Raw genomic sequence first — 24,446 nt, 5'->3', positions numbered from 1 at the left:
ATAAAAGGGCCAAAACATGCCGTATGAAAAAAAAAACAAAAAAAAAACAAAAGAAACTAGCCACCAGAGGGCAATAGAACTGCAGAAATTGAAATCAACCTGACTTAAAATAAAAACGCTGCTTTTAATATTGTGACATGACGACGATGATATATTATGGAAGTTTTAATATCGCAATATCGCGATATTGCTGTTATCGTTACATCCTTAAACAATACTACATAAAATCGCAACTGTATCATATTAGACCAGTTTAAAATCAATATTTATCTACTGTGATAACACGAGAAAGCATTAAAAAATAAAATACATCTTACTCACCAAAATTGTTGATTGTTGAACGTGTTCACTTGTGCTCTCATGAACCAATCAGTGGGAAGAAAAATGCTGACATCATTGAATGTCAGGACGAATTGGACATGTGATTGGTTATTATTATTATTATTATTATTATTATTATTATTATTATTATTATATGATAAAATCGCAAAATAATAATGACAATAATATTATTATTATTATTATTATTATATGATAAAATCACAAAATAATAATGACAATAATAGCAATATTATTATTATTATTATTATTATTATTATTATTATTATTATTATTATTATTATATGATGAAATTACAAAATAATAGTACCAATAATAATAGTAATAAGAATGAGAACAATAAGAAGGATAATAAAAATAAGAATAATCACAGATTAATCCCATTATTAATTTTGACTGTAGATGATCCTTTAGCTTGACAGCAATTACAGCCACAATAATTTTCCTTTTCGCCCGTTAGCTACTTTTCCATTCTTTGGCTTCTCCCTTAATTTTCATAACGAAGGTTCTTGTCAAAATGTTGGTCAGAGGTCGTTAATTCATACGCTTCTGTTTGTAAACGACCAAATGAAAAGCGTTTGCTGGTTGCTTGCTCGTTAGCTGTTGTGTTGACTGTACACATAATCATGTGCGAAACAATGACCCCCAGTGAAAAAGAACGACCAAACGTTTCTTTCTTTCTTTCTAATGTTTTTTTTTTTTTTTTTTAATGTGGCCTGCACACTAATAGGGCCCTGCAGGATGTTTGCACTGAAAAGGAATTTGTTTATGCTGGCGCCTCATTACGTGCTACTCTCTAATTGATTTGGATGACCAACACATCAAAATAATTAATTGGAGTCATTGTGTCTGATAAACGGTCTCCTTCCAATTGAGGTTGCGTTTGACTCACATGTGCTCTTCTGTTACCAGGAAAGCACTTGATTGACAGGTTGCGTTGATGTATGTTAACAAATTTAAAACATCATAAATCATGCTCTTTCTACGAAGTGCTGTCTCATATGTTCTCCAATTTCGAGACTGTAAATGTATCGGATCGTATGGCGGGAAATGTTTCTTGGGAGGAGCAATATGGCGGCCTCGTGACTTCAAAAGTCTTGGCCTATCGGCTATCCAGTCATATATTCAGATCAGTGGTATAGATATTACTGTAATTAGAAACCTTCAACTACTGCTACATTAATGCTGCGTTCTCACCAAAAGCGAGAGATGGCGATCCGCACATTTGTGACGAAATTCTGCACATTCGCATATTCGTCGAAGTTTAAAAAAAAATTAACTTTTTTCGCGTTTCGCCTACTGGTAGCCAATCGGCTTCGAGTACGGGCCACGTCACACACAGTGTCCTCTCTATTGTCACCCCGAGCGCAACAACATGGCCAGCCGGGACAGAATGGTGAGCAAAGAAGTACCGTATTTTCCGCACTATAAGGCGCACCTCATTATAAGGCGCACCTTCAATGTATGACATATTTTAAAACTTTTTTCATATATAAGGCGCACCTTCAATGTATGACATATTTTAAAACTTTTTTCATATATAAGGCGCTACAGTAGAGGTTGGGGTTACGTTATGCATCCATTAGATGGTGCTGCGCTAAAGGGAACGTCAACAAAACAGTCAGATAGGTCAGTCAAACTTTATTAATAGATTACAAACCAGCTTTCTGACAACTCCATTCACGGTAGATTCAAGTGCTGGTAAATCTGTTTACTTGCTAATGAACTGTACCGCAATGTTTATCATCCATGTTGAAGCTATTTTTAGCACAAATGCCGGCCGCCCGATTGCCACTAAAAAAAGCGAAAGTGCTATCACGTACCTCAAAAAAGTAGAAAATAGTGCCACGGCTGTTTAGTCCCTGGAAAGAAAGTAGTTGGCGGTGCTCACTTTTTGTTGACGCGCTAAAGGGCTCCACTTCCTTGTTCACCAAGGGACACGCCCCCTCCGCTCCGGTGCGCACGAAAGAGCGAATGAGCAGCAATCGTTGTGAAGACATTCTACGCGGTGAAACGCTCGCGCCTTTTCGGATTTGGTGAGAACGTAGCATAACGGAGCATACGATACTCACTTCACATCTTCTTATCTTGCTGTTAATTAGGCTGTATCTCTGCTAGTGCAGCTCAGTGGCTCTTCTTGTGGTTCAACTCGGTACTGCACTGAAGTCCTTGGCTGTGTACTCTTGTTGGTTTGGAAACACCGATGTAAAAAAAAAAAAAAAAAAAAAAAAAAAAAAAAAAACATCTTTCACAGCGCAAAAACACGATCATTACAGTCATCAATCATGTGCGATACTTTTCCGACATGTTGCCTTAATGTACCATTTTAAATGCAAAGCGCGGCGGACGTCCGCGGCCTCTCGCCATGTTGCTGTACCTCGTCCAGCCGCTTGTGTAATGTATGCGAGCCGGGCCTGGCAGCCGCCGTGCAGGCGCAGGATGCATTGTCTTGTCTTTGGCTGTCATTAGGCGGCGTCTGAGGGGGGGGGGGGGGGGCGGATGATGTGCAAGCAGTATGGGGTCCGCGAGGAAGTATTTATGACCCTGTAGGAAAGTCATTGGACTGCGGCGATCGCGGGGAGATAATGGGAGGGAATGGGATGCAGCGAGGTGTTCTGACTGCGGCGAGCAGACAAGAGAACAGTCAGGATAAATCAATGTTGGTCATTTTCGCTTTCCCCACGCCATCACTGCTCGCCTCAGCGCATCCACCCCAAAGTCATTTACACATTCCATCATTAGGAGCCCTCAAGAGTTTCACAGGAAAGAGAAGGAAAAAAAAGCCAAGCAAATTTTATGTAAAAGTGACCAGAGCACGGCGTTATTGTTGTTGTTGTTGTTGTTTGTTTTTTTTAAACCAATATTCTGGCTAAATACGACAGCATGGTGATTCCCGTTTGATTTAATTCGGAGGTCGTCGCTTGAACGACTTTTCTGGTGACATTGGGAGGCATACAAACAAGACTGCACCTCATTAAACAAGAACAAACCGAGGGGAAATTACACTTAGTTATGGAAATGGCTTTTAAGCATGCAAAGCATTACTTGAGCCTAAGCCGGAATAGAAGAAAAAAAAAAACAAAACAAAAAACAACAACGGTAGCGCGCGGTTCGCCGACAACGCGGCGGCCATTAAAAAGAATGAGGAGCGGGATGCAAGCTCACCTCTGATGATCAAAAGAGACAACTCATTACAGAAGTATATTGACCTTAAAGATGGCTTAATTTAATAAAGTACTTCCCCCGAAGTTAGCAGAGCAATTATGGTCACTTGAGGACAAGCCACACAGATAAAACAGAATGATGATGTGCTACTGTAGTTGGCCTTGTTTTTTTTTACTTTAGGATAATCTTAGGAAAACACATCAATATTTTGTCTTACACCAAAAAATATATTTTTTATTTAAATATGCAACCTTAACTTATTTGCTCCCAATAACGTGTAAATACGTTTTTTTAAAATGTAAGTGTCCCAAAGACGTATTTATACGTTTGTTTGTTTTTATGCTAGAGCATACAGAAGGCTTTGATGCAGTCTCTCCGCTGCAAAGAACAGTTGCAGAAATGGTAGTTATTACACAAACGGCCAGCATGTGACAGCAGAGCAACGGCCACCTAGAAAAAAAGCTCAATTACTTACAATTTTAAATAGATTTGTGAAAACTGATGAAACTTAGCTCTCTTCTAATGCTAATTACTGCAAAACGGAAACAGATAGAAACATACTTTTTTTTTCCTGATGAAAGAAGAGACATTAATCTTTCTTTTGGTGGGTTTCATGTTTTTCAAGGCAATATAACAGAATATTCTGTGGGCCTTGCAAAATCAGTCAAAATCCAGTAAAACAGCCGGGAGCGAACGGAATTGCTTCTGTGAAAATGGCTGGGAGTGAATGAGTTAATTACCTCAACATCCATTTTGGCCACATACCAAATAAAAACACAAAAAAATGAAACACGACAGTCACTAAACTCTTTTGCCTTCTAATGTGAGGATAACACTGCATACAATTTTAAACCTGCTGGGTTAAAATTAACCCAAATTGGGTAAAATAGCTAACTAGTGCTGGGTCCAAAAAAAGACTGAGCTGATGCTGGGTGAATTATACACCCTTGGAATTTGTGGGGTCAAAAATAACTCCGTTTTGGTCACAAATTGAACTTACCCACTACTTGGGTCCATTTAACTCAACTTTGGCTTATTTTGTGTCAAAACAACCCAACTTCCTGAGTTGTTTTGTACAAAAAAAAATGTATTGGTTTGTATAAAACAACAGAAGATGGGGACAAATTGATCCAAGTTGTGGCTGGTCTTTTTTTTTTTTTTTTTTTTTTTTTTTCTAGTCAGAAATGGGTTATTTTTGACCCAGCAGTTTTAAGAGCATACCCAGTGCATTGGATCGAGGGATCTTACACAGCATGTTAGGTGAGGATTCTGATCCAACAAGGGGTAAAAATGACCCATACTTAAATTAAAGGTACCAAGAAATGGGTTACCATAATACTTTTTTTTTATTACTTATTTTTTTAAACAATAATCAACACTTTTTGCCAATTTTCTGACATGTTACAGACCAAACTTAATCATAATTGTTTGTGCATTTTATTGGAATTAATGTCCTGTTTTGAATAAAAGAATGGAAATTAAAACATGTTTTTTTTTTTAATCCCATTCATAGATTAATTGAAGAAACTGACAGATTCATCGATAAACACTAATCATTTATTGCACTCCTAGTTAAATCATTAGCTCTGAGAATATTTTTTTGTCGTGTATCCTCTGTATGGTATTTTGCAGGTACGTAAAGGTGACATTGAATGGGACGTCCGCTTATCTGTCGCCCGCAAGCTAATCTGTTTGCATTACCGTGCGCATTCCGGTGCTCCCATTATGTATTAGAAAAGCAATTAACACTTGATTAAATGTGGAAGGTGTTAATACAAGTCATAAGACTAAGCCATCTGTCAGATTCTTCTCCCAAGCCCGATTTCGACGCCATCCGCTAAACAACGTCCGTAACCAATTAAGGTTAGACTTGGTAATTTAAAATTTGAGAATAAGACACCTACTGCTGCTGCTAATAAAGGGCTACATATGGTGCGGGTTCGGGGTGTAATAATGAGGAAGATAGCTTCGCTAATTTGTCTGCTCATTTATTGCTACTTATACGAAATTTAAGCTGAGGTAGAAAGGGGTGGAAAAACTGTATTGAGAATTGTAGCATATATTAATGAGCTGTATGAACAATGATGGGCTGCAATTTGTTGACTAGATAAATGTTGTGTTTGGTCTCATCTGTGAACACAACAAATGAACGGGCTGAACACGTTTTCATTCATCACGTTTCTTGAGGATTTAGCGAGATTTGCTCTCATTAGCGACTCATCCGTCAGGGAGACGCTCTGATCCCGCAGAGAGAAAAAGAGAGAGAGAGAGAGAGAGAGGAGGAAAATATGCTTCTTCATACTTAATTGGAAGCTGCACACACACTGAAAGAGACGCAGCGGCTCTGTCAACCTTCCACATCCCCAAATTTGTCTTCCAAACTCAATCCGTCAACATCCTAATTGGCTCTCGCTTTATGATTGCCGCGTCGGACCGTCTCGGGTTAAACGAGCAGATGAAATGGTCAAATATGCCAAGCGTGGCAATCATCTGTTTGTATAAACATTAAAGTGAAACATTTTTTTTTTCATACAAATGTGTCTGGATGCTAAAGCAAAGTAAGACTGCTTTGCACTGACTATGTTACGGTGAATAAACGCTTCATGACAGACTTTATCCTTCGCTAAATTTTGAAACGATGATACCAGTAGAGTACGGAAGCGTAGAGCTGCCAATGTGGAGTAAACATTTTTGGCTGGCGAGTATGTTCGAACATACTCGCAAATATGTTCGAACATACTCGCAAATATGTTTGAACATACTCGCACATATGTTCGAACGTATTGAAATATGTTCGAACATACTCGCAAATATGTTCGAACGTACTTGTAGGCTACATGCTACAAAGTTAGCATACCTTCCCATACTGCCACGGGGTATTATTTGCGCATGCGCGAGTGAAAACAAAACCTTCGGCATTTGGGCCACATTACCAATTCTTTAGAAAATTAAGTAGACAAAAAAAAAACAGTGTTTATTCGTAACTTTTATGATTTGTTATGTCTGCCGTGCATGATTTTGGTTCGTCATTTTTCACCCCATAATGCAATGGGGTATTGCGCTTGCTGAAAAATGACGAACCTAAATCATGCACGGCAGACATACTAAATGGTAAAAGTTACGAATGAACGTTGTTTTTTGTCTACTTAATTTTCTAATGAATTGGTAATGTGGCCCAAATGCCTAAAAAATTGGGTTTTGTTTTCACTCACGCATGCGCAAATAATACCCCGTGGCATGATGGGAAGCTATGCTAATTTTGTAGCATGTAGCCTACAATTACGTTCGAACATATTTGCGAGTATGTTTGAACGTATTTGCGACTATGTTCGAACGTATTTGCGAGTATGTTCGAATGTGTTTGCGAGTATGTTCGAACATATTTGCGAGTATGTTCGAACGTATTTGCGAGTATGTTCGAACGTATTTGCGAGTATGTTCGAACGTATTTGCGAGTATGTTCGAATGTGTTTGCGAGTATGTTCGAACATATTTGCGAGTATGTTCGAACGTATTTGCGAGTATGTTCGAACGTATTTGCGAGTATGTTCGAACATATTTGCGAGTATGTTCGAACGTATTTGCGAGTATGTTCGAACGTATTTTCGAGTATGTTCGAACGTATTTTCGACTATGTTTGAACGTATTTGCGACTATGTTTGAACATATTTGCGACTATGTTCGAACGTATTTGCGAGTATGTTCGAACGTATTTGCGAGTATGTTCGAACGTATTTGCGAGTATGTTCGAACATATTTGCGAGTATGTTCGAACGTATTTGCGATTATGTTCGAACGTATTTGCGAGTATGTTCGAATGTATTTGCGAGTATGTTCGAACGTATTTGCGAGTATGTTCGAACGTATTTGCGAGTATGTTCGAACGTATTTGCGACTATGTTCGAACGTATTTGCGACTATGTTCGAAAGTATTTGCGACTATGATCGAACGTATTTGCGAGTATGTTCGAACGTATTTGCGAGTATGTTCGAACGTATTTGCAAGTATGTTCGAACGTATTTCAATACGTTCGAACATATTTGCGAGTATGTTTGAACATATTTCGATACGTTCGAACATATTTGCGAGTATGTTCAAACATATTTGCGAGTATGCTCGAACATACTCGCCAGCCAAATATGTTTACTCCACATTGGCATTGGCTTCCATAGTAAACACGGATTGTTTAGTCCTAGTTTTATGAAGGTAGTCTTGCGCCTGAGTGAGTAGCCCTCAACTTCCCAGTGATCTGTAATGCAGCGACAAGATCCGCAAAGTAGCAGACTAATGTGTCAACTGTTTCCACATCAAAACCAAGTAAAACACAATCCCCCGAATGAGTATCGACATATAATTCAAGAAGCTGGCAGCACAATGGCTCTCATTAGTCTTGCGAGAGTCGGTAATGGCAGATCACCTCTTTGGGCCACACAATTGACAGGCTGCGCTCCCCCTCAGCAGATATCTGAGAGCTTTTTATTGGCTTCCTGCTCCAAACAACAGCACCACCCTCCCCTCCTGCCTCTTAATGCCGCCCGATGGCCTGGTTAACCTTGGCGATGCCTCCTGGAGAGCTGGAAAAGTGTCACGCAAAGTTCACTCAATCATTAGCGCCGCAGAGCCGCTCGATTCCTGCAATGCTCTTAAGTTTGATTGATATTTAACGTTTGGAAGCATGATGGCATCGGGTACTTTAACATTTGCATCGTTTGGTGCAGGAACGAGATTGAGTAGATTCAACAGTGAGACTGGTGAGAGTTTGTTGCATATGTGCAAATCTTTGAGGTTTAAACAAGTTGTTGGTTACTGTGACAAAAAAAAAAAAATCAAATCCTCACGAGGCATGGTACAAAGTGTAAAAAAAAAAAAAAAGTGTACCATGATTTTAAGAATTAAGGGTTTCAAAATTGCTTGAACATGGATCTGTAGCCTAATATGAGCTGGTTTTTGTGTTTTTTTGATAATCTTTCAGGTAGCACGGCTTGGTCGAAAAAGGCTAACACGCAAGTCAATGTACCGACTATGATTTAATATCTACGAGAGTGCCAGCCATCATTCTTTGACAAATTCAAGGTAACATTAATAATACGTAATCATAACACTGTCTTGAAATGATCATTTGCAAACAACTAAGAGAGTTAGCATGTGTTCAATTGGTCAAATAAATACTATAGATTAGCTAACTAGCTAATTAGCTACAGGCTAAATAGGGATGTAATGATAACGGCAATATCGTGATATTGCGATATTAAAACTGCCACAATATAATCATTGTGGTCATGTCACGATATTAAAAGCAGCACCTGTTTAAAAAAAAAAAAAAAAAAGTCGGGTTGATTTCCATTTGTGCAGTTCTAGCACCCTCTGGTGGCTACCTTTTTTTTTTTTTTTTGTGCAGTTTAATTTTCATAAGGCATGTTTTGGCCCTTCTATGTTTCAAATCCACGCCTATGGTCAGATGAAGCGGAATATCGTTACATCCCTAATGCTAAACTAGCAAGCTATCGTTTGTTTATATCACACATTAGTAGCCATCTTGTCACAAATACTTTTTCTTTTTCTTCACTCATTTTTCTTCCTGTTCTATTTTTTCTTCTGCCTACTTTATGGCAGTTGGTGATTTCTTTTGGTTGTGTTACCATTACCGTCATTAGCATGCAAAATCCACCAAAACTATGCTCTACTGTTCTTGGTCTTCTTTCACTTTTACTCAAGGGACTTGGTCAAAAATGTGACTTATACACCGGAGCGACTTTTTTTTGTCTTCTTCTTCACAATGCATCTTTTGACTAGTACAAAATATAGTCCAGAGCGACTTATACTGTAGTCTAAAAAATACGGTAAACAGGCATGACTTATCAAGTCTGAGTGAAGTCTTGTGAAAACCAAGTCAAAGTCAAGACACGTCTTTCAAGACTTAGTCCCGAGTCCTAAAACTGAGTCAAGTCATGTGACTCGAGTTCCCCCACATCTGCTGTGAGCATGCAGCAAAGGGGGAAAGTTTCTCCCTGCGTTTTAATGAACAGGTGTCTACATAACACAGGCCACCCCGCAGATGGCGGCGTAATTAGCAGTCATTATGGTGGTCCCGAAGAAGGCCGGGCACAGAGCGCCTAACCTCTTCACCCCCTGACAGGGCCCGTGGGGTGGTGGTGGTTGCGGAGGGGGGGCGCTTGCTGACACGTGTTGTTCTCCAGGAGGAGTTAAAGGTGGAGGTCACTTTTCAAAAGGTGTCATCCTGATGTGCTGCAAACTCATGTGAAAGAGGGCGAACGTGTCAAGGGACAATTAGCAGTGTTGGGCGAGTTGCTATGCAAAAGGGCACGACGGAATTACACCCACTTCTGTTTTTGCTCCCATTTTTTTTTTACGAGATGGACGCAAATATATAAAACTATTTCCACATACACAATATTACCAGCGGCTCGGTGAATGAGTGGTTAGCACGGCCGCCTCCCAGTGCTGAGGACCCCGCCTACTGCCCGAAGCCAGCTGGGATAGGCTCCAGCACCCCCGCGATCCATGTGAGGATTAGCGGCTAAGAAAATGGATGGATGGATCGATGGACAATATTACCATTTCTCTCAAATATTATTCACAAGCCAGTCTAAATCTGCGATAGTGAGCACTTCTCCTTTGCCGAGATCATCCATCCCACCTCACACGTGCGCCATATCAAGATGCTAAGTAGACACCATGATTAGTGCACAGGTGTGCCTTAGACTGTCCACAATAAAAGGCCACTCGAAAAGGTGCAGTTTTGTTTTATTATTGTATGCATTATTTTGGCAAAGGAGAAGTGCTCACTGTCACAGACTTAGACTGGTTTGTGAACAATACTTGAGAGAAATGGTAATATTCTGTATGTGGAACTTGAGCAGTCTCTGAATTATAAATGGTGGCACTAATTTTGTTTTAGTTTTGAGTTATTTTGAGTTTGAGTTTTGCTATTCTTTTTTGTGTATTTTCTGAATATCCTCCTGACTACCAGCAATTAAAATTTGTCCTCTGTAGTGGACCTTTTTAAACCTGAATATCTCCCATCAAGTGCATATGATTGAATTCACTCCTTTTTGTGCTCTATAGAGGACATTCAGAGCTTTCCTATGATACCGAATGTGTAGGGGTGGGGCTTTGCTACCTGTGATTGCATCATAAAAGAAAATGGCTTCCCTCAGTGCAAGCACTTTTTAGGGAAGAGGAAAAGTAAGTGTATAACACTTTTTATTGAACAAATTTAGGTTTTAAATGTTGTTAGCATGTGTTCTATAAGACTCTTAAGAACACGACAAAGTATTGTATGAATTATTTTAACTGTATTTGAGCCTAGCATTTAAGTTTTAAAAAATGTCCCCTGTAGTGGACACATCATAGCTTAAAAATAAAAACTTTTTTTTTTTTTTTTTTTTCTTTTGCAATATTCCAGTTACTTCACAAAGATTGGGGAATATCAAAATTAACATGATTGGACAATAGTTTTTTTCCCCTGGTAGTCAGGAGGATATTTATTTCAACCTTAGGGTAAAATAAAAATATTTTGCTGAAGTAATGAACACAAATATATTTTATATGCATTACTCCCAGATTTTGTATTTTTTTAAATAAAAGCACACACAAAAAAAAAAAAGAGCTAACACTGTAAATGCGTGTTTGTTTGAAGTACAATCTTCCCGCTTGACAGTGGTTCACGGTAGCGTGTACGCTATCGTGACCTCACACGCGGTCTGACCTTTAAAACAACATCGCCCGCCCGCTCCTGCGGCACTCAAGGTGGTTACGGATGTGGTTCGCGGGGGTCATTCCCTGTTCATGTCGACGTTCATGCCCGACTACACCGCCGTTGTCGGGCCGCGGCGGGGGTGAGCACACGCGGATTGCCTGCACGTCGGTGTGTGCGCGTGCGGCCCCCGATAGGCTTGTAATTTCCCCTCACTTAGAAACAAATTCCATCTAATCTCATTCATGTCAAATCACGGCGTGACACCTTGTTTTATACGGTAACATTTGGTTATAGCGAAGCACCTGACTGCCTCCCGCTTCACCCTCTGGATATTAAAAGCGGGGCCTATATTTCACTGGATGTGGCTTAAACACAGTGCATTACCGCGGCCCCGATAAATACTTCCACTAAGTTTGTCGCCTTATAGCGGAGTTCATTCGACGGCGGGTCATGATTTACTATCGGCTCGCCGCAGTAAGAATCAAGGTTGAGCTTACAGAAGGAGAAAATGACCACTCCTGGTTTCAATAGGGAAGGTCAGTAATCCCGCCATTCAGCAGATTCATGGATGAATTGCTAATACATTGCTTGCTTGTTAGTTGCTGTGTCAGTTTGCAGGAGGAAGCAAAAATGAGACAGAATTTAAGGCTAACGGTAAAAAATACATTTAACCCCGTTTATGCTATCGTATATTTTCAAGACTCACCCGTGATGGGTGAAAATCCCTGATAGAGACTAAAAGCACATTTTTATAGCAGGGGTGTCCAAACTACTGCCCGGGGGCCATTTGCGGCCCGCCATACATTTTTTTGGCGACCCGCTGCAAATACTAAAAATTATTTTTCAATGCTGTTAAAAAAAACAAAAAAAAAACAGAGGATAGATTAAACATTTCTAGCTATGCAAAGACACAAATTTGCAGCTAATAATTTAGTCTCAGAAATAAAAATAGTTTCATGCACTTGTTGCTTAGTGTCAAGGTCCAGTTTGTGAAAACATCACATTAGATTAATGGTTCTTAAGTGTGGTCAGTTGACGACCGATTGTTCCTGTTGTGGTTCAGAATGTCAAGTTGGGATCAGCTGCAGCTCAATGGAAAGGCATATCTATTATAGTGGCACACAGGGTCACTATTTGCCTTGTGCCTGTTTGCAGTTTTCAATAAGTAACTGCACATTATATCAACAATTTATAATTGCTTCATTGATTTTTTACCATGTTTAACTCATTCACTGCCATTGACGGAAAAAGACGTCAAATGATGCAATTTTTTTGCTGGTCTGGCAATGAATGTGTTAATAAATAAAAAAATCAAAGTGGCCCTTCCGGATTTCTATTTTTCTGTATGTGGCCCTCAGAGGAAAAAGTTTGGACACCCCTGTTTTATAGAGTATTCCTTAGCCACTGTTTTGGCTTGGAGTTTTCCAGATAAGCGGTCAAGCATGCTTGTTTCAAGATGTTTATTTGTCACTTTCACTTTTTTACTGTAAAGTGACATTAAACAAAGTTAGAGAATTAAACATTATATATTTAAACGCCATAATCTTCAAATAAATCATATATACAAAACACGTAATTAAAAAATAAAAACAACAGAATTTTTCCTCGTAAAAGGCTGTCAGCTAATGCTAACATATAACGTGAAACACCACTGACACTCTCGGGAGATTAGCATATCATTTATGGTTATTATAACAGTTTCCATTTTTTCCATTTTAAACAGCAGCTACTTTATCCCACACTTTTCAATAGAAACTAATGCACTGTAATGTTGAAAAAAACTTAAACTGCTTTGAAATATTGGCAACATATAGTATTTTTGTTGCAAAATATTGACATTATATTTGTAGATTTTCATTGGTGTGTACAGTGTTTCCATGCTGTTCATTGTTTGCTGGCCTCTCATCTTTTTAAATGGATTTTTGCTTACTAAATGTAATAACCTCGCATGTGAGAAAGGATAGCCAGAATCCCCAATTCATTTTTATTATTTAGTTACTTATTTATTTTTATTGCATTATTTTTTTTAACTGTTTATTGAACTCCAACAGAATAGTAAACACAGTCACTAAATTATGTGCAGTTCTATACATTTTATGCATGGCATTTTTGCATTAAAATTTGCTTATAAAAAAGTGTTTAAATTTGTTTAATGTGTGTGGGCGGGGTAAAACTATGTATTTTATATGTGATCTGTATATCACAGAATTTCACCTATTGCAATATGGAATGTGCGATAAACGGGGTTTCATTGTAGAGTAGAGGGATTTGCTTCACAAACTATTAACTGCTCATGCATTTTTTTTTTTTCTCGCCAAACAACAAAATATCGTTCTTGTCTTACAATAAAATTTTAATGGTGGCAGAATGGAGGTATGAACTCATCCATTCCGAGTCATAATCAGACAGTTTCGGATGAGGCAGTTCGGGTCCACTGCCGCCCTTTTTTTTTTTTTCTTCTCCCATCAGCAAGTCATTATTACAATAGCGCTATACACTTAAGTTGCACGCCGACTGGCTGACCAGCGCCGCTAAGCCACACACAACCCAGACATAAATGGCCAATCGGCTCATTGCGTTTGGCCATAAAAAGAGGGAGAACTGACTCCGGCTAACTATTTTATTTTTATTTTTTTAATGCCGACTCATACCTGAGCGTTGCTTGAGTGCTGCATAAAAATGTATAAATGGGAATAGATGTTTGAGATATTCTTAAGAAAAGATTTAGTGATTATTTTTTTTTTAAATAAAATCACTGTTGCATTTATATATATATATATATATATATATATATATATATATATATATATGTATATATATATATATATATATATATATATATATATATGTGTATATATATATATATATATATATATATATATATATATATATATATATATATATATATATATATATATATATATATATATGTGTGTATGAAAAATTAATACAGATTTTGCTGCGTGCATCCCAATTTAGATATTCAGTCATTGTATTTAAAACAACCTAGTTTAGTCTTTAGTCTACTAGCATAATGCTAATGCTAATACATTATTAGAACGGTAATGATCAGCATCTATATGGTTATGGTGGTGTTATAAACCCTTGCAGCAACTCACATACTGTGCAGACAATCTACATCAACAATATTCACGCACCCTATAGTCTTTATCCTCTGCAAAGAGTGACTAATATTACTGCTGAAGAATTAGGACAAATCCTCTGGATTTATGTCGGTATATCCATTATACAGTCGAACCACACAAACTTTTGCATATTCGTAGATTTTTTATCCAACTTGTTCTCAATATTTTTTAAACAATATTTGTTTTGATTTTTCTTTGAAGGAGGTTTGCAAATATGTATACAGTCAAACCTCGGTTTTCGAACATAATCCGTTCCAGAAGGCTGTTCTAAAAGCGATTTGTTCAGAATCCGAAACAATTTTTCCCATAAGAATTAATGTAAATAATTTTAATCCGTACCAAGTCTAAAAAAACAGAAAAGGGTAGAAATAAACACTGTTTTATTTAGATATCCTATCTAAAATGATGAAAAAACAAACAAACAAAATGCAAACATTTCTTTTTTAAATTCAGTAGTTCTGCACACTACTTTCCTCTTTTCTCCACCAGCTTTACCACTTGCAGTTGCTTTCTTTGGACCCATGATTAGGGACTAATACACAATGCAAAACTAAAAAAAAGATTTATGTAAATAACAATGAACAGGTCTGCTCCAAACGAACTTTAAACACGAATGTGCTACGGAGGAAGCATACTGGGCATTCGAGTTAGCTCGGCTCCCGAGTGAGTCGCGTTCAGGTACGCTCGGCTTTTTTCAGTTTGGTTGAGAGCCGAATTTTTGGCCGAGTTCTGAGACATATAATTCGCGAATTTTCTGGTTGAAAACCGATTTGGTTGAGAGCAGAAGCGTTCGAAAACCGAGGTTTGACTGTATATAGATATATAATATATATATTTTTTGCTTTATTTATCATTATCTTTTTTTAATTTTTTCCCCACCACAGCAGACCCTCTCCCTTATCTCCCTAAAAAGCGGCGTTAATTGTATCCATCTTCGCAAGGTGTCCAAATTGTACTCACCAAATGAGCAGCCCAATCTGCACTAAATTGAAGCAAAAAAATGTGACACAAAGCAGTTTCATTTGATTCTTTTGATTTATATGATTATCATTGATTGCTTCCAAATTATAAAGCACTCAATCCTTAAAGCACACAAAGTGAACAACCACTTAAATAAATGCATTTGTCTTGAGTTAAGCTCATTTCCAGGGGTTGAGGAAATTGACTGTTTTTTTCTCTCCTTTCTTTTCATCTTCGGATAGGATTTAGGAAGCATGTAAGTGACTTTTTTTGGTGTTGTTGTTATTGACACCGGGGCCTGGCCCCTAAGTTTATCCTGCCTCATAGGGAGGCACCTCAAGAGGCCCGCCGACAATAATGCCTCTGGCGGAAACAAAATGACTGCTGTGTTTCATGCGTTGTTATGCTAAAGAGGCGCTGGCTCGAAATGACCACTTCCATGCATATGTGGACGGGTGTTTGCCTTTGCTCAGGCGGGGAGCCCAGCGGATCATCCTTCTGGTCCCCATATGGCGGCATTGTGGTGAAAATGCTGGACAATCACCCTCCTGCTACCTCTCTCCCCAAGAGAAAGCTCTGGGATGATTTCACTTTTACTCAAAAAGGCCAGCAGACGACAGCCTGCGGGCACACATGGACAGAATCAGCCCTTATAAATAGAAAATAGGAAGCACTTTTTATTTGATTTTATTTTATTTTATTATTTATTTTCTTTATTTGGAGCCATCATTGTGCTTTAATCCACTAAGGGACGGATTTGACTCGAATTGGAATAAGTTCATAAGCCTTGTGATTTGATCTGAGGCTTCCCTTTCCTCTGATGCATGTCTGAATAAATATATTCCGCAAACACAGCCCAAAAGGATTCACACCCTCACCAAATTATTTGTCGAATGGGCTGGAAATGACACAAGAAATGAAAAAAAAAATATTATCTTATCATTTTGTATATTTTGAGGGCTGTGATGTTACAATAGTGAGATCGTTCAGAAGGATCCAGGCATAATCTAAAAATGGATATTGGTTTTATTCCTAAAACATATTTCATATTTAATATTATTGCATCATTGTAACATTATCAGTCTGAGCATTAACACCGGCACGTATATCCTGCAGCTGAGTTTGATGTGAAACTCTTCTTCATGTGCATCGTCAAGTATGTATTATACTGCCCCCAGGTGGCCAAAGTGCGCACACCAGAAGGAGCAACACAATGTCCAATGAATGACAAAAAATAATAATAATAATAATAAAGAAAAACTGTTCATTTCTTTCGGAGGAGGCTAGAACAGATTGATGGCATTTCTATTTATTTATTGTGGAAATTATGAAGCATTCTTACATATGTTATTGTGATTTTTATTCTCCACACTTTTTTGCCGCATAACAACTGCCACATAATTTACATTGTTCAAATTTCAACTAGCTTCAAAAATTCACGCCTCCCGGGGTATATATATATCGTCTGATTCCACATAACTTACAGTATTTGCACAATTTAACATTCTATATCAACTTTTCCCCATTCATTTTCAATGGGACAGACATTGAACTTTTTCTAATTATCACTTTCCACGGCCACTTCTGTACATATAACTTTTCATCATTACCAGGTGTCTGATACTGCTCGGTGTCACAGTTGGTAAAGCGCATTGTCCAGTAACCAGGAGGTTATAAATTCATAATTTATCTCTCAATTTATTTCATTAGCATTCCACATGCATTCAAATCTTAGCATTCAGCTTTCAGCATTCCCACACAATTTTTTCCAGAAATTGTACTTAATCTGGTTTTTAAGATATTCATCCACCCATCCAAGTTCCACAAAAAAAAAAGCACAGGCTCTAACATCTCTCTTGACTAATTATTGGCTTTATTTCAAAAGTTCATTATTATATGCAAATCACACTACCACCCTGAAAAATGCTAACTCAGCATATAGCGTACGCGCTATTTTATTTGAACGCGCGACGCTCGTCTCCCCGCAGACAGATCATGCGATACCTCCCCGTCCGCCTCCCCACTTCTCCGAGGCGCTCCTCCGCCTCGCCGGAGTTCTCGAGCCCCCCCCCCCCCCATCCCACCGCTGTCGGCGCTCTCTCGCCGCGTTTGCATGACTGTCACATCGGCCCCGGCGTTAATGGAGAAATTAATTACCGCCGGTGTCATCTCTGGTGACACGGGAGTCAATTTGATCATGTTAACCAAATGAAAGGACCACTTGATATACCCGTCCTTTGTAATCACGCTTCCATGCAGAGGGGGGCTTGAAATGCATTTAGGCTGTTTAACAGTATTCATTAGATACGACTGCCAAGGTGCGAAATGAACTATTCATTTAGCCAAGAGGTCGCAATCGCACGCTTTAACCTTGATAGACCAAATGAAATGTTGCATACATGAAATTTAATAGAAATGCCTAAATCAGTGCAACGGGAACCTTTTTTCCACCATGGGCCGTTGATACAGCTAATAAATAAATATTGTTAGCCTAATAGTAAGTCTTTTTTTTTTTTTTAGCATACTTACTAAATTAATCAAAAATACAAACTTGCTAAAAAACAAAGTGTTTTCTGAAAACTATATTATGTCACCATGTCATAGCTTTTAGAATTCACTTGCTGCCCCAAATAGGCTTTGAATATTTCATTTTCTTTACAGGGTTGATTTTTTTTTTTTTTTATATCATTATTTACAGCACCAAATTTGCCTTAATTGAAGTTATTTTATAAAGATTAAAAACATTATTGTGGGAATGCTGAAGCATTCCCACAATAAAAGTAAAAAGTGCATTGTCCAGTAACCATGAGGTCATAGTTTCATAATTTATCTCTCTCTTCATAAGCATTCCACATGCATTCAAATCTTAGCATTCGGCTATTAGCATTCAGCCTTCAGCATTCCCATGCAATTTCTTCAGAAATTGCACTTAGTCTAGTTGTATCGTTGTTCGTGCTATTGAGCAATATCTGAATTTAGGCATTTTATATTTTTGTGAAGTTGACATTCCTGCTTTGTTTAGAAAAAAAAAATATGTCAGAAATTACTCACCAAGTTAGTACGTGATTATTATTATTATTATTTTTGCTCAGTGCTTCCATACTCAAGTAATTGGAGGACTGCTTTTTACTTTTACTTGAGTAATATTTCTCTAAAATAATAGTCCTCCTTGTCCAATTTGTGGCTAATTTACCATCATTGTGATTTCCTAGGAATGTTGCAGAAGTGATGAAATGAAAATGTAAACACTTGCAGAGAATAGTTTTTCTTGTTAAATCATTATGTTTTTGTGAGTAGTCATTAACATAATCCGTGTCTTCACATAGATTCATACAATTAATGACTAATACTAGAAAAATAAATGGTGCCCTGCAATTGGCTGGCAACCAGTTCAGGGTGCACCCCGCCTACTGCCCGAAGCCAGCTGGGATAGGCTCCAGCACTTCCCGTGACCCTTGTGAGGAGCATGTGGTTAGAAAATGGATGGCTGGATGGATGGCTGGATGGATGGATGGATAAAAATATAATTTAAGCAAATTATTTTAGAAGTGCATCTCAAAGTGGTAGCCTTCACATGAAGTAGTTCTGACCTCTGTTCTAGCCTTCTCCAAAATGTATCACATTGAAATCATTAGTTGGTGTCATCTTGTAACTTTCTCTTAAATGGGCCTCCCCTGCCCTCCACTCGAAAACACACAGCGGAGCTGTCAAAGAACGTCTTTGTTGGCTTCATTCTTCATTTGGTTTTCTCTCCAAAAGTTCCACCGCTAAGCCTACCCTGGCCTTTCCCCCCTTTTTACGAGCGCCGCGTGAATGTGGCTTTGTCGCTCCTCGCAGGTTCCTCATAGAGATCAGGCCAAGCTTAACTAATCACTCATAAATGTTGCTGAGTGGACAGACACCGCACACAGCAAAAACAAATCAGTCGCCGTGAACGCTCCTAATTGGCTTGGAGGTCAAGCGGCCAGCCGGAGACGCATGTAGGGACAATGCACCTGTCATTGGAGGGGAAAACTGCATCTTTCTTGGTTTCTTGGAATACAATCAACCCTCACATATTGCGGGGGATATTTTTCATACTGCGTAAAATTATTATTAATATTGTTACTAAGTATTTCGATACTTCCGACACACTTTAAAAACATTTAAATTTAGCAGAATACAGGTTTTAAAGCATTTGTCAGTGGTATTTGTTGACCAAAGCATATAATTTCAGCAAATAAATGTCGGCCAGTTTAATTTAATTAAGCTTACTTCAGCTGTACAACAGTACAATAACTTATTACCGTGTCTTACATAAGAGGATGTAAAATAATTTATATAAAAATAACAGTCTATACCAAAGGATTCCAGTTGTAAAATTGCATGAATGAATGAATAAATAAATAAATGCTTTCAGGTTACGTGTGTGAAACATAGATGCGGTAGCGGAAATTAGCAAACATTTTAAGTTTTAAACCATTTGTGTTCAAATATCCGTTGCTTAAAGCATTAAACCACGTCGAAGCTAAAGTTAGCCCCTCACTAATATTTACCGTATGATAACATTAGGCGCGCAGATTTTTAAGGCAAATTTATGTGGTTGATATAAATCTACAAAGTGAAATCCTTAATTTTATGTTTGGTTTGATAGTTAACTTCAATTGGTGATGTCATTAATTAGCTTGATGCCTCTTTTATTTTAGGTAAAATGCTAACAGACTATGTGACAGAAATGAACATGAATGTCAAGGAAATTGTAAGCCGTTTGTGTTGAAATATCTGATGTTTAAAGCCTTATAACACCACCCCATAGATGCTAATCGCTAGCCCCTCAATAGTAGCATGTGTTAGCATTACGCTTGTGGTCTTTAAGGCAAAGTTATTTGAGTGATATAGAACACGTGATACTTAATTTTATGTTGGTTGCATAGTAAACCAACTGGGAGTAGCATTAATGAGCTTGAAGCCTATTTTATTTGAGGTAAAATGCTAATATACTGTAAGTGATGGAAATTAGCATGAATGTCAAGGTAATTGTAAACCATTTGTGTTCAAATATCTGTTGATGAAAGAATTATAATGAAGCACATAAATGCTAATGTAGTTAGCCCCTCAATTGTATTTCCCATGTGTTAGCTTTAAAGCTAGCAGATTTTAAGACAAAGTTCTGTGGTTGTTATCAATATTGAATGTGTAATTCTTTGTTTTAGGCCTCGGTTTGGCAGTAAATTTCAACTGGTAAAAGAAAAAACAAACAAACAAAAAAGCAAATATGACAAACCCGTGAACGATGCACCGCGATATAGCGAGGGCTTCGCCGTACGTCGCTCTTGTGTACGCCACACAATGGCCCCAAGGCGGTCTCCCCTCCGCCTTGCGAATTGTTAAGGAGTAACAAAGCTGTTTTTTGTGGCCGCCAGATACAAGGCAACAGCGAGGTCGGGCCACTCTATATAAATATGTTGGCTCTTCGTCTTACAAGCTGTGTCCGTGACAAAGGACAAACAGCTGGGGAGAGAGAAATGCTACATGGCAGCAGCGGACAAGGGCCATTTTCAGCCTGGCTGGTCAGACGGCGGACGCTGAGCTGTCCCCACCGAGGCTGTTTACTTGACCCGCAGGAGACGCACAGCTAAGCCCTCCGCTCACTTCACCATCTTCATCTTCCTCCATTCCCTCTCTCTCTCTCTTCCTCTCTCTGATGACATAGATTAAGCGTCACAACAACATCCCCAATGAGGAGGAAGGGTCATCAATTACCCCGCTGATACTCTTCATTACCTTCCACCTGTTCCACCCACCACCACCTCCCCCTCCCCAATGACACCGCGTCACGCTTCACGGGCCCATCTACATACCTTGCTATTTGTCAACTGTACATAAACAGGGTCACTTTTGCGTTGGGGGCGATTTAGGCAGTGCCCCACCAATTCCTGCAGATGGCAGTGTGGTGAAAAACGCTTATTTTTGTTTGATACAGAATAGTGGCTCAATAACGTCTATTGTAATTCTGTCTAGCAACAAAGAGGCCAATGGGAGCAGTTCTGCTGATCTCCAATGCAGAGGAAGGGTCATCAGTTACCTTGCCAATACTTATCTCGATGATTTACAGTCCCCATTTTTAGTCAATTGTACATAAACATGCTCACTTTAGCATGAGGGGCAAACTAGGCAGTGCCCCACCAGTTTCAGCAGATGGCACTGTGTAAAAAAAGTATAGCGTACTTTGATGTCGAGTAGCTATTTGATGGCATCTCGTAATCTTGGCGTCATTTCTTACAACTTTGTTTGTGCCTATACTCACCTTGTCCTTGCGCCGCTAAGTGCTATGACGCAGATAACTCTGTTGCATGCCTTTTTTTTTTTTTTTTTTTTTTAGTTCATTTGAGGTACAGATTACAGTGGCCTGGTTACGTAATATCAAAAATTTGCGTGCAACTGATGGCCATTGAAATGCAGTTGGGAAAAAAATAAAAATAAACCCCCAAAATTCCCATGTAAAAAAATCACCACTTGTGCAAGAATTCGGGGGTTAAAAAAAAGTGCAATTTTGCAGCATTTTTTTGCATTTCAATGTATTTTGGGTATTATGAAGTCAAATTTTTAGGGGGTAAAATACACAAATGCAGTCCAGAATTTGCACAATGAGTCCTACACTACACTAGGGAACTCATTTTATTTTATTAGGGGATATAAATAGGCTATTATGTGAGTTAAGTAAATAAATAAAAAATCACGTAATGTATTGTCACTGTGCAATAAAAAAATAAAAAAAAATAAAAAAAATAAAAAACGCATATTCCAGAGTTTTGTCTTAGTATCAATTTTGGATATAATGTACATAAACATTGGCGATACATGATCTTTATTCATATTTATTTAAGCTTTAGATATAACACAATAGGATTTTATTTTATTTTTTATTCAGCAGTGAAAAAAGATGGAAATCAGGGTCCCATTAGCCATTAGTATTTCTTATTGTAATTTTACACAGGGAAACACAGAATATCCTTTAGTTCTTGAACGTAACGTACGTCTTTTTTTTTTTTTACATGTATACTTGTTTAGAATGACACATATGTATACATAAATAGGCTGTGTTATTTTTTTCTTGTTATCAACTGGAAAGTTCATGAAAAAAAGTAAACAAATGAGTGATTTTTTTTCGATCATGAGAGGAATGATTTGAAAATAAAAAGAAAAAACAGTAGTAGCACTTTTCGCACTTTCCTTCTTTAACAGCTTGCCGTCGCAGATAACTCTGTTTTACAACTTTGTTAATTAACACCGAAGCAAATGTCATGTTTGGCCAGTTCATTACCTCCCGCTATTCATCTCACATACTTTGATTGCCCAAATCTGGAGGATCAGCTTGAATGAAAGTTATATTTTTTCCTTCCCTTTTTTTTTTTTTTTTTTTTTTTTTTTAAATCCATTTTAATATCTGTACTTATCCTGATGGGCTTTTTAATTAAGTCTTACTACCGACAGACGTCGTCCACATAAAAACCATCTAGCAGCACCAAAGCGATGCATCTTCGCTTTTAATGGCGTGGTATTAAATGGCTGCTAATTACAGACAGTAGCATAAACATCCGAGAGTGTTTTTGGGGGGTAAAACACTGCTAAAATAGATTCCGTTTGTCGTGTTGAAGGACCGCTTGCTCCTGTTATTTATGTATGTAAACAAGATGCTTTATCTGGCAGAGAGGCTTGTGTGCTCGCTGCGTGTCAGACGGAGAATTTGTTAGTTCAGTCGGTTCTGGTTGCCGTGCTTCTCATTTTGTGCTTTGTGCTCTGTGGGGAATTGCGCCGCCGCGGACGCTGCTCCTCCTCTCGGCGTAATTAATATTTAGAAGATGTTTGCTACCTTTAAATATTCAACACATGTTAATTAATTGCTCAGTTAGGGCTGGGGGAGTCATTGTGGTTTGTTTTCGTCATGTTTTCTAACAGTGATTGCATTGGCTTGTATGTTTTCAATGAGTTCAAATTGTTTTGCAGTCTTTTAAAAAATAGTTTCTCTCATTGCTTGTCGGGACCTACATGACTTTTTTTTTCTGTTTTAAAGCCGCCATGCAAAATGAATAAAGGCAAGTTAATTCCTAAGGGAGGAGGATTTGTCGAGGTGTATTTAAGAAGCAAGACTTGTAATTCATCAGCTCCTTACTTTTTTTTCCCCCTTCCCTTAGTAATTAAATACCACCTGAATATTTAACATCATTGTCGGGCAATGTCGTTTGGCCTATCAAGTAACTATTGTCTTACAGAATGAGATATGAACTGAATTGAAAACCCATCCACTGTCGCATTTGATCATTTATTTGCATAATTAGGTCTTAATTTTAATTCACTATGCAAATATATGCCCCCACCCATGTAATCCTCCGTTTTAAATTGCATTTAAATGTGAACCGGCTCTACTGTCAGGGCTTAATATGACTGCATTTAATTGTACTATCAGGGAAAGTGTGAGCAATTGTTCTGGGTGAAATAAGGGGGAACTGCAGAGTTAAATATTTGAAATTAAAAAGGGTAAGAAAAACAGCAACAAATCATGTAGTCAAGCTTGCAAAAAAAAATACAAAATTCTCGTAAAATTACAAAGTACAATTTTGTTATCCAGATTTGGACTTGGAGTTTTTTCGTATTCATGACAATTGATGGTAAAATAATTTAGCATATAGCATTTTTCATCAGTTTGTCCTTGGTAGATTTTAGTCAGTTTTTGTTATCACGTATTCAAATTTGATAATCCATTCATTTTAAAGTTTCACTTTGCAATGAAAACTGTTACATAGTTTGTTTTGAAAAGTAATGCAAAAAAAATATATAGATGTTTTCCTTCATGAGTGATTAATAATAATGATTGCAATATTGATTAAAGTAATCTTAAAATAAAATAATTTTGATTATTATTTTAACCGTGGCCCTATTTATCAAATTTGCTCAACTTGACACAAAATTGGTTAAGTTCGACGTGGATCAAAATGTTCACTAAGGGTTAAAACGCCATAAAATGAGTTACTAGTTTAGGTTTAGATCCTATTTGTAATTGGTTGCTCTGAGTCTCACTCTGCCCCACTGTCAAATGGTGTTCCACAGGGTTCAATTTTGGGTCCCCTGCTGTTTT

The 24,446-nt window shown here is 38.0% G+C and overlaps 1 protein-coding gene across 2 annotated transcripts in view; it reads left to right on the top strand.

Annotated features, from left to right (window-relative positions):
- The window catches only part of cdhr1a (cadherin-related family member 1a), a 271,515-nt gene that overhangs the window by 159,860 nt on the left and 87,209 nt on the right, over window positions 1-24,446 (top strand). For both annotated transcript variants that reach the window (XM_077496326.1, XM_077496324.1), the window contains exon 8: window positions 8,478-8,578. The gene's annotated coding sequence lies outside the window, so the exon portion shown is untranslated. The remainder of the gene's footprint in view (window positions 1-8,477; window positions 8,579-24,446) is intronic.

The sequence above is a fragment of the Festucalex cinctus genome, chromosome 14 (assembly GCF_051991245.1).
Source record: "Festucalex cinctus isolate MCC-2025b chromosome 14, RoL_Fcin_1.0, whole genome shotgun sequence".
Classification (NCBI taxonomy): domain Eukaryota; kingdom Metazoa; phylum Chordata; class Actinopteri; order Syngnathiformes; family Syngnathidae; genus Festucalex; species Festucalex cinctus.
The sequence above is the reverse complement of the archived record's forward strand: the minus strand, read 5'-3'. Positions and strand labels throughout refer to the sequence as shown.